The sequence below is a fragment of the Myodes glareolus genome, chromosome 7, assembly GCF_982192425.1.
Source record: "Myodes glareolus chromosome 7, mMyoGla1.1, whole genome shotgun sequence".
Taxonomy (NCBI): domain Eukaryota; kingdom Metazoa; phylum Chordata; class Mammalia; order Rodentia; family Cricetidae; genus Myodes; species Myodes glareolus.
Genome location: NC_142032.1, coordinates 86,029,171 through 86,039,150, shown reverse-complemented (window position 1 = coordinate 86,039,150; position 9,980 = coordinate 86,029,171).

The window sequence follows — 9,980 nt, the reverse complement described above, 5'->3', positions numbered from 1 at the left end:
TGAACACATCTGCAGTCGTTCACATACACCAACACAGTTAGACACAGAGAGAGAGAGAGAGAGAGAGAGAGAGAGAGAGAGAGAGAGACACACACAATGAGCTGCTACTTGGATTGGCTAGACAGAAAGGATTGGCTAGGCAGATTCATCAATGGTCAGAACCTGAGTTCATGGAAGGGTGCATTAGGCAGTGCTTTCCAGCCAAAGGAACCAACCAGATGTGTGGTAAATCAATCAGCGATGAATAAATAAATATATTAACATTTCTATTTTGATGAATTTACTGATGGAGTTGTGGAGACAGTTACTGAGTGAGGGCTTCCTGCCCCACGTGACTAGAAATCAATATTAAAGCACTGGGTTTTCATTACATAGCCAAACAACAAGGAAACCAGACCATAAAATGTAGCCCAAATGTCCCTCCCTCCCAGATCAGTCAGCAGCGGAGTGACTGCAAGGAGGGAGGCATTCCTTGTGGATTGGACTGCATGCTCCCTCTTGGAGTGAGTGACATTCCCTAGAGGAACCCCAGGGGACTATGGGGCTGTGACATCCTTTAGCTGATGACTTGGCATCTTCTGTTTGCGTCCATTCTTTAAAAGTCAGTTTTGAGCCGTGAGCCTCAGGAGCCGAAGGCTGGAGACCTTTCCTGCAGACCTTTGTCACTTAGGACGCCTGTGTCTGAATGTGCCCAGGCTCCTGCTGCTGACCTCATCCCCACTCCTGAAATCTCTGGGAGCCGCTTTAGTCTTCAGTTCAGAGTGCTCCCCGGGAGGAACTCACCTTCCATCTTCAGCGGTAATGGCTTAGGGATCACTGTTTGTGCACACGTGTATGCAGGTACACACGTGTGCGCAGGTGTTTAGAGGCCAGAGGTCGACATCATGTGTCTTCCTCAACTGCTCTTACATTAAAATATTTTTAGACTGATTTTATTTTATGGGTATGGATGTTTTGTCTGTGATATGCCCACCGCATGTATGACTGGTGCCTATGGAGGTCAGAAGTGGCATGGTATGTCTCTGGAGCTGGAGCCAGAGCTAGGATGGTTGTGAGCCATCCTGTGGTGTTCTGCAAGTGCTCTCGATCAGTGAGCCATTTCTCTCGTCGCTCTCTTACGTTTTGAGGCAGGATCTCTCACTTAGCTGGAGCTCTGTGACTTGGCTAGACTGGCTGGCAATCTGCAGGGATTTACTTGGCTCCATCTCCCCAGTGCTTGGGTTACAGGCGTGTGCTACCGTACCTGGCTTTTTCTGTGGGCGCTGGAGACTCAAACTCAGGTCCTAATGCTTGCACAAAGAGTACTTTACTGACTGAGCCAACCTTTCCAGCCTTACTTAGTGATCTCTTGATTTCAAATGTTCAGAACAAGTATGAAAAACTCTGGAACAAAGCAGAAAGTTTACAACATACATTTTCAAAATCCAATGAAAACCTTCAAGGGTTCTCTGACTCCCTGAGGACAGATTTGACTCCAGCTTATTGGATGAGATGTTGCCTTCCAGAAAACTGCAAAAGATCTTTCTCCTATGGAGATGACATTCATTTCTTTTTTTTCTTTTAAGATTTATTTATTTATTAAGTATACAATGTTCTGCCTGCATGTCAGACAAGAGCACCAAATTCTCATTATAGATGGCTGTGAGCCACCATGCGGTTGTTGGGAATTGAACTCGGGTCCTCTGGAAGAACAGTCCGTGCTCTTAACCTCTGAGCCATCTCTCCAGCCCTGGCATTCATTTCTAAGCTAAAGCATCTTGTGTTTTCTTTAGCTGCATTCATAGCCATTCATTGCCCATCTCCGAGTCTGACCTAATATCCTTGTAACTCAGGTAAAACCTTTGGGGATGTATTGATAGACCACTAGCTTTCCCAAACCCCAAAGCTAGAAATGTTTTCCAATAGCATCTGCAGTCTATAGAATGGGTTTGAAAACGCCTTGATCCATGCCTTTCTTTTGCTCTGTGCTATATAAAGCTCATTAAACTGTCCCCATGCTGGAGAATGACATTTGGGGCAACAGAAAAAAAATCCATGTCCTAGGCCACAGTTCCTCATATTTGCTTCCAGAATAAACTTAACTCCTCTGAGATGAGAGCTGGGTTTTGCACGGTCCATTAGTTGTGTTTCCTGGGACTTCGGGTAGTCTTACAGCCGAACATTAAGAGATGGGGCATTATTCATGAGTTAAAGTGGGTGGCAGTCAGGAGTATGCCGGAGATTTTCTGACAACAAGGCTTACTCCACCTTTCTGTCCTTACATGGAGTGGCCCAGTGTCAGAGGTATGGTGACAGTAGCCAGTTCTTCAAGACCCATGACAGGGGGAATCCAGGGCAGTGAGGAGCAGGTCTGTGACCTCGTGTCTTGGTCAGTCACAGTGGTCACAACTGGTTTGACATGGTCTGGGTGGACTGTTTTGTATACCACTGTAGTGACATTTCGTCTGTATTTTAATAAATAAAGCTTGCCTGAGAATCAGAACGCAAAACAGTCACACTAGTCAGCTCTACAGGCCAGGCAGTGGTGATGCACCCTTAAATCCCAGCAGCCACACTAGTCAGCTCTACAGGCCAGGCAGTGGTGATGCACCCTTAAATCCCAGCAACCACACTAGTCAGCTCTACAGGCCAGGCAGTGGTGATGCACCCCTTAAATCCCAGCACTAGAGAGGAATATAGAGCGGGATGAGACAGGATCTCGCTCTCTTCCAGTCTGAAGATTTCACAGAGGGAAGAACTCTCTAGTAGCTGGCTGCTTTGCTTTTCTGATCTTCAGCCTGAACCCCAATATCTGCCTCTGGGTTTTTATTATTCGTGCTACACACCATGATGTCTGGTGTGATGGAGCCCTGCAGCTGTATCAGCTTCTACCCACCATGCACTTTTCTTCTTTTTTAACTACGTCTGCCAAGCCCATATGAGTACCATTTTCTATTTTCTCCCCCTTCTCCTCCTTCTTTTTACTACTATTGCGATGATTATCGTGGCCCACACTCACGATGTGTCCGTGGCATGTGTAGACGCTAGGAGACAACCTTGTGGAGCTGGTCTTTCCCTTCCATCCCTACGTAGATTCCGGAGATGACGCTCAGGTCTCCCGGCTCGCACAGCAAGGGCTTTTTCCCAGCGGAACCATTTCTCCAGTCCTCAGTAACTGTTTTCCTGTACTACAAAATACAACACGCACATATCGTTTCCTTTCTTTATTTGTGCACAATGGGTGGTGTATGTGTGACCACGTGTTCATATGTTTGGGTTTACATGCTTGTGGAGGTTAGAGGTCAACATAGAGTGTCTTCCTCTATCATAATTTGCCTTATATATTTTTTTAAAGATTTATTTATTTATTATGTACACAGGATTCAGCCTCCATGTATGCCCACAGGCCAGAAGAGGGCACCAGATCTCATTACAGATGGTTGTGAGCCACCATGTGGTTGCTGGGAATTGAACTCAGGACCTCTGGAAGAGCAGTCAGTTCTCTTAACCTCTGAGCCATCTCTCCAGCCCAATTTGCCTTATTTTTTCTGAGGCACGGTCCCTCACTGAACCTATTCAGCTAGAGTGGTTGACCAGTGAGCTCAGGGGGTCTTCCTATTTCTGCCTCCCACTCCCAGCACAGGTATTTTGTTGTTGATGTTGTTGTTGTTGTTTTAATCCTGTTTGTAGGCCATTTACTAACTGTGTTTAACTGGATGTTTGCTCTGCATTCTTTCTGCTGAATGTTTGCGTGGACATGTTCGAGCACAGACGCTGGGTGTGGGTGTTCATCTCTCTGATCCTCTTTGGATCAGGTTAGGATCCTGCTGCTTCCACCCTTTAACGAGATGAAAGAATCCGTACTATGCCTGCGTCAGTGAATTGCAGAACTGCTGTTTTTAACCTGAGAACGTATTCTGAAAATGACACCCTGACAAATGGGGTGAAGACTCCTGTGAGCTAGCGTCCTCCTTTGTGCCCATCCCAAGTTTATTTATTTGTCTGCTTGTTTGAGAGGGTCTCTTTATGGGCCATGTCTGAAACTCACTCTGGTCACGCCTGGTCTGGTCTCAGGTCTGCAGAAACCCTCTTTCTTTGATTTTCTGGGCGCCAGGATTACTGGCTGCACCATAGTTGGCTCCAAATTAATTTTGATCCCAGTTTTGAATGTACACTTGTGTGGCTTCCTCTTCCATGTCCTTGACCTCCCCGACATCAAAGGCTTTATTAAGATGTTTCCCTTGGGGTGGGAGAGATGGCTCAGTGGTTAAGAGGAGACAGGCTTGGTTCCCAGTACCCATATCAGCTCACAACCACTTGTAACTTCAGTTATAGAGAATTTGACAGTCTCTTTTGGCTTCTGGGGATACCTGCATAAATGTCTCACACACATGTCTGGGGAGAAGGGATGAGGACCTTAGTTCAGATCTCAGCCAGACATAGTTGAGTGTTTCTGTAACTTCAGTGTGTTTGGAGTGGGTTGAGGGTTGCAGGTCTAGCTCCAGGTTCAGCGAGGGACCTTATCTTATGGAAACAACAAGGTAGAGAATGATCCTGATGTCGTCCTCCGGCCTCTGCACATACTTGCACAGATGGTGCGCACATGTACATATAAGTGGACACATAGATATTTTCATAAATAAAGGCAGGTTTGTCCGTAAGAGGAACTCAGAGGCTTGCGATTCCACTACCATCCTATCAGCACTATGAGTTCCCTTCTGTAAACACCCTCTTCAGGAGATGCCAGCAAGGACAAGTACCCGGCCCAGCACTGGAGCTGGTGATGGGCCGGCTTGCACGGGTGAAAGGTAATGAGTTAATGACACCGGGAGTGGGTGATGCACCAAGGGGCTCATCAAGGAGGTGCCAGGGACATCAAGCTGTCAACAGCTCCGTGGAAGAGAGCGGAGCATGCAGAGGCTTTGCGGGCTCCTGCAGGGCCTCTTCCACCCTCTTCTGGCAGCTGTGGACTTGCCCCTATGGATCTACAGTATCATTAGTGCAGGCCAATGCGTCCCAGCATCCTTGGATTTGACAGGCCCGTGTTGCTGGTGGGTTCTTTCTATTGTAAAGAGAATAGTGGTGACTCCAGTGGGTGGAGGGCAAAGTATAGGTTCCTGCCTGGGGGTTGCTGGGTGCCACGGTGGGACAGGTGTTAATTAAATGGTCCTTAGGCTGTGGGAGGTGGGCTTTTCCTAACTTAGGAGCAAGTGGGAAACCTGGCGCTCCTTCTCCTACTAGCTCAGGGGGATGGCCAAGAGTCTATGGAAGAAAAAAAGAGGCTCAGCCTTATTTAAAAAATTATAGCTTGCTTTGCCTTCCAATCAAAGGTCACAGATACAGTTTGAAATTGTACCTACCGACTGCTTAGAACGCCTCTGAATGAATGTGCTACATTTACATGACCGGCAGTTTGTTATAAAATTAAATATTATTTAAAGTGTATGAGTATGTGTGTGAGAACTTGTATCCATGTGCCACAGGCATGTGTAAAGGTCAGGGGCAACTTGAATCATGTAGGTTCTGGAAATAGAACTAGGGTTGGCAGGGTTAATTTCAAGTACCTTTACCCACTGAACCGTCTTGCTGGCCCCGAGAAATTTAGTTTAGATTACTGGTTCTTGTCTTTTTTATGTTCCCTCTTCTGATGCCATAGATGATGGAAGAGGCTCATATTTGATGCTTTGGAAGTGTCTTTTATCCCTCAGAGGTTCATGTGTTCAAAGTTTGGACTCCAATATGAAAATATTGGGAGGCGATGGAACCTTCAAGAGGTGAGGCCTTGTCAGGTCAGGCCATTGAGGACATGGAACTAGAAAAAACTCATGCTGATCTTGTGAGTTGACTTAGTTCCTAGGGCAAAGGGTCATTATTAAAGGGAGCTGGGGGGATGGCTCAGCAGAAAGAGGGCTTGCTGTGCAGTCATGAGGGCCTGCGCTCAAATCTCTAGCACACATGTGAAATTCCAGAAGTTGCTACTTGTGTGCTTGTAGCCCTTAAGCTTTGGAAGCAGGGACAGAATGACCACTGGGGTTTGCTGGTCACCATTCTAGCTTCAGGTTCAGTGACAGAACCTGCCTCAAGGAAATAAGGTAGAGAGGGATAGAGGAGGGCACCAAAGGCCTCCTCTGGCCCCTGAGAGTCATTCGTGCTTATGCATACCATACTCACATATGCATTTGAGGTTGAGACTGGCCCTTGAGCCTTTCTGGTTTCCTGTCTCATCATATAATCTCATACTCTTAACATGCTTCTACCATAATGGCATCTGCATGTTGTGACCTGACCAGGGGAACCCCACCAGGAGCTGAACAGATGTCGCTGTCCAGACCATGTGCATATCCAGGCGCTAGAGACAGAGAGGATAGGAATGTGCTTGGCTGTTCTGAACTCAGGCAGCTCAGCAAGGCTCTAGCACTCCACAGCCATCAACCGGGAAACCCGTGTCCTCCAGGTCAAGTCCGCCTGAGCACCCCACGTGTGCACATGCATCCATACATGTGCACACATATACTTTTCTACTTCTGTAGAGTTACTGCATTTTAAAAAAAAACAGCTTTGTCAACATGTGTCTTAGTTATTTTCATGTTGCTGTGGTAAAATACCATGACCAAAAGCAACTTATGGAAGGGAGAGTATATTTTGGCTTCCAGTTCCAGAGGGAGAGGCATTAATGCCAAGGAAACACTGCAGCAGGTAGCTGGAGCAGGAAGCTAAGAGATCAGATCTCAATGTGAAGAATGCGCATGTGAAGCAGTTGAACTAGCTATGGGACAAGGCTATTGTCTTAGTCACCGTCCTATTGATGTGAAGAGACACCATGACTATGGCAACTCTTTTTTTTTTTTGTAATTTTATTAAATTATAAAAAGTTTCCATTTACGCCCCTCCTCCCAACGCCCTCCCACTCCCCCCTCCCTCTCCTCCTCCCTCTTTGTCCCCTAGGGAAGTCAGGGTCTCCTGCCCTGTGGGAAGTCCAAGTTCCTCCCCCCTCACTCCAGGTCCAGGAAGGTGAGCATCCAAACAGACTGGATCCCAAAAATCCAGTATATGCAGAGGAAACCAGTCCCAGTGTCATTGTCAATGGCTTCTCGGAAAGACTGCAGGCCAGCCACATTCAGAAAATCCGGCCACATTCAGAGAATCTGGTTGGATCACATGCTCGTTCAGCCACGGTCCATCTGGCCTTGGTAAACTCTCATTAGATCCGACCCCTTGTATCAGTGGGTGATAGTATCCCTCGCAGTCCTTCGTCATTTTCTTCCTCCTTTTGCTCCTCGTTTGGATCTTGGGGGGCTCAGTTCGGTGCTCCAACGCGGGCCTCCATCTGTATCGTCATCCAACGCCAGATGAGGGATCTATGGTGATAAGCAAAATATTCATCAGTATGGTCACGGGCCAAGGCCGGTTCAGGCACCCCCTCCTCTGTCCAGAGAACAATCTGGGGATCTCTCCTTGGACCTGGGATCCCATATATAATCAAGTTTCCTGTAAACTCTAATATGACTCCCTTAGTTGAAATATATTCTTCCCTGATCCCACATTCATCCTTCCTCCCTTCCCCCCATCCCGGTCAACCAAGCTTTCTCCATTCCTCCCCTACTCCCTTCTCTCTAACCCTCTCCCCTTCCATCAACCCTCCCACCCCCCCCATGCACCCAAGGTTACCTGGGACTCTTGACTATTTCCTACCTCCTGGCGGATAGGTAAATAATCTTCATCAGGTTCGTCTTGACTATGGCAACTCTTATAAAGGAAAACATTTAATTGAGGCTGGCTTACAGTTTCAGAGGGTCAGTCCATTATTATCATGGCAGGAATCATGGCAGCACATGGGCAGACATGGTGCTGGACAAATAGCTGAGAGTTCTACATCTGAATTTGTAGACAGCAGGAATAAAGAGACACTGGGACAGGCTTGGACTTTTGAAACCCTAAAACCCACCCCCAGTGACATACTTCCTCTAACAAGGGCATATGTACTCCAACAAGGCCACACCTCCTAATCCTTCTCAAGTAGTGCCAATCCCTAATGACCAAGCATTCAAATATATGAGCCTATGGGGGCCATTCTCATTCAAACCACCGCAGATATGAACCCTCAAATCCCAACCACAGTAATGTATTTCCTTCAACAAGACTCTACCTCCTAAAGATTCGATGACCTCCCCAAATAGTGTCACCAGTTGGGGACCAAGTGTTCAAATACATGAACCTATGGGGGCCATTCTCATTCAAACCACCGCAGCTATGAACCCTCAGATCTCAACCACAGTAATGTACTTTCTCCAGAGAGTGTGTATGACATTTCTCTTTCAAATCACAACATGTGATTACACTTAAAATCTTCCTGTGTTTAATATGATGTAAATAATTAGGTGCAACCAAGCGACCAGCAATACAAGATCAACTAGGTATTGTGATGCAGCCATACCATGGGGTCCAGCGCATCCTTTACAAAGGTAAGATGCATATTCATTGTCATGAACATCAGCCTGCCCATCTATCTGTCTTCTATAAGAAGAGATAGATGATATCTAGATATCCATCCTCATCTCTCCAGCTGACTAACATCTATCTACTTATCCACCCATTACTTATCTATTCATCCACTCACCATCTATCATTCAATCTAAAATCATCTATCTATCTATCTATCTATCTATCTATCTATCTATCTATCTATCTATCTATCTATCTATCATTTGTCAACCTATTATCTATCATCTGTCAACCTATTATCTATCTATCTATCTATCTATCTATCTATCTATCTATCTATCTATCTATCATTTGTCAACCTATTATCTATCATCTGTCAACCTATTATCTATCTATCTATCTATTTATCTCAATCAATCTATCTATCTATTTATCATCTGTCAACTTATTATCTCTATCTATCTAATCTATAATCTGTCAACCTATTATCTATGTATCAATCATCTATCTACCTACCTACCTCTCATCTCTATAATTGTGCTAGTTAGTTTTTTGTCAACTTGACACAAGTCATCTGAAAAGAGGGGACCCCTACTGAGGAAATGTCTCCATCAGATTGGCCCATAGTCATGTCAGTGGAACATTTTCTTGATTAATGATAGATGTGGGAGGACCAAGCCCACTGTGAGCAGTGCTACCATGGAGTAGGTGGTCCTGGGAGGTAAAAGAAACTTAGCTGAATGTGATCTTAGAGAGCAAGCTGGAAAACAATATTTCTCCATGGTCTCTGCTTCAGTTCCTGCCTCCAAGTTCCTACCTTGAGTTCCTTCCTTGGCTTCCCTCACTGATGAACTATAAAGTGTAAGATGAAATAAACTCTCTCCTCCATAGGTTGTTTTTGGCCATGGTGTCTGTCAGAGCAACAGAAATGTAAGTAGGACACATATATTTTCTATACATTTATCTATCATCAATTATCATCTATCCAGCATATGCAATCTATCTATTGTCTTAGATAGGGTTTCTATTACTGTGAAGAGACACCGTGACCATAGCAACTCTCATAAAGGAAAGACATTTCATTGGGGTGGCTTATGTTTTCAGAGGTTTATAGTCCATTACCATCATGGTGTGATATGGTCACATGCAGGTTGACATGGTGCTAGAGAAGTAGGTGAGAATCTTACATCTTGACTATAAGGCAACAGGAAGTGGTCTGTCTCACTGGACACGGCTTGAGCATATATGAGACCTCAAAGCCTGCCTCCTCAGTGACACACTTCCTCCAACAGGACCACACCTACTCCAACAAAGCCACACCTCCTAGTAGTGCTACTCCCTCTGGAGGCCATTTTCTTTTAAGTCACCACAATATATTCTGTCTGTCTATCTGTCTCTGTCTATCTATCTATCTATCTATCTATCTATCTATCTATCTATCTATCCACATATACATACATATATATTGCAAGAAACACACGACTCTATCTTCTATCCATCTGTCTGTCTGTCTGTCTATCTATCTATCTATCTATCTATCTATCTATCTATCTATCTAT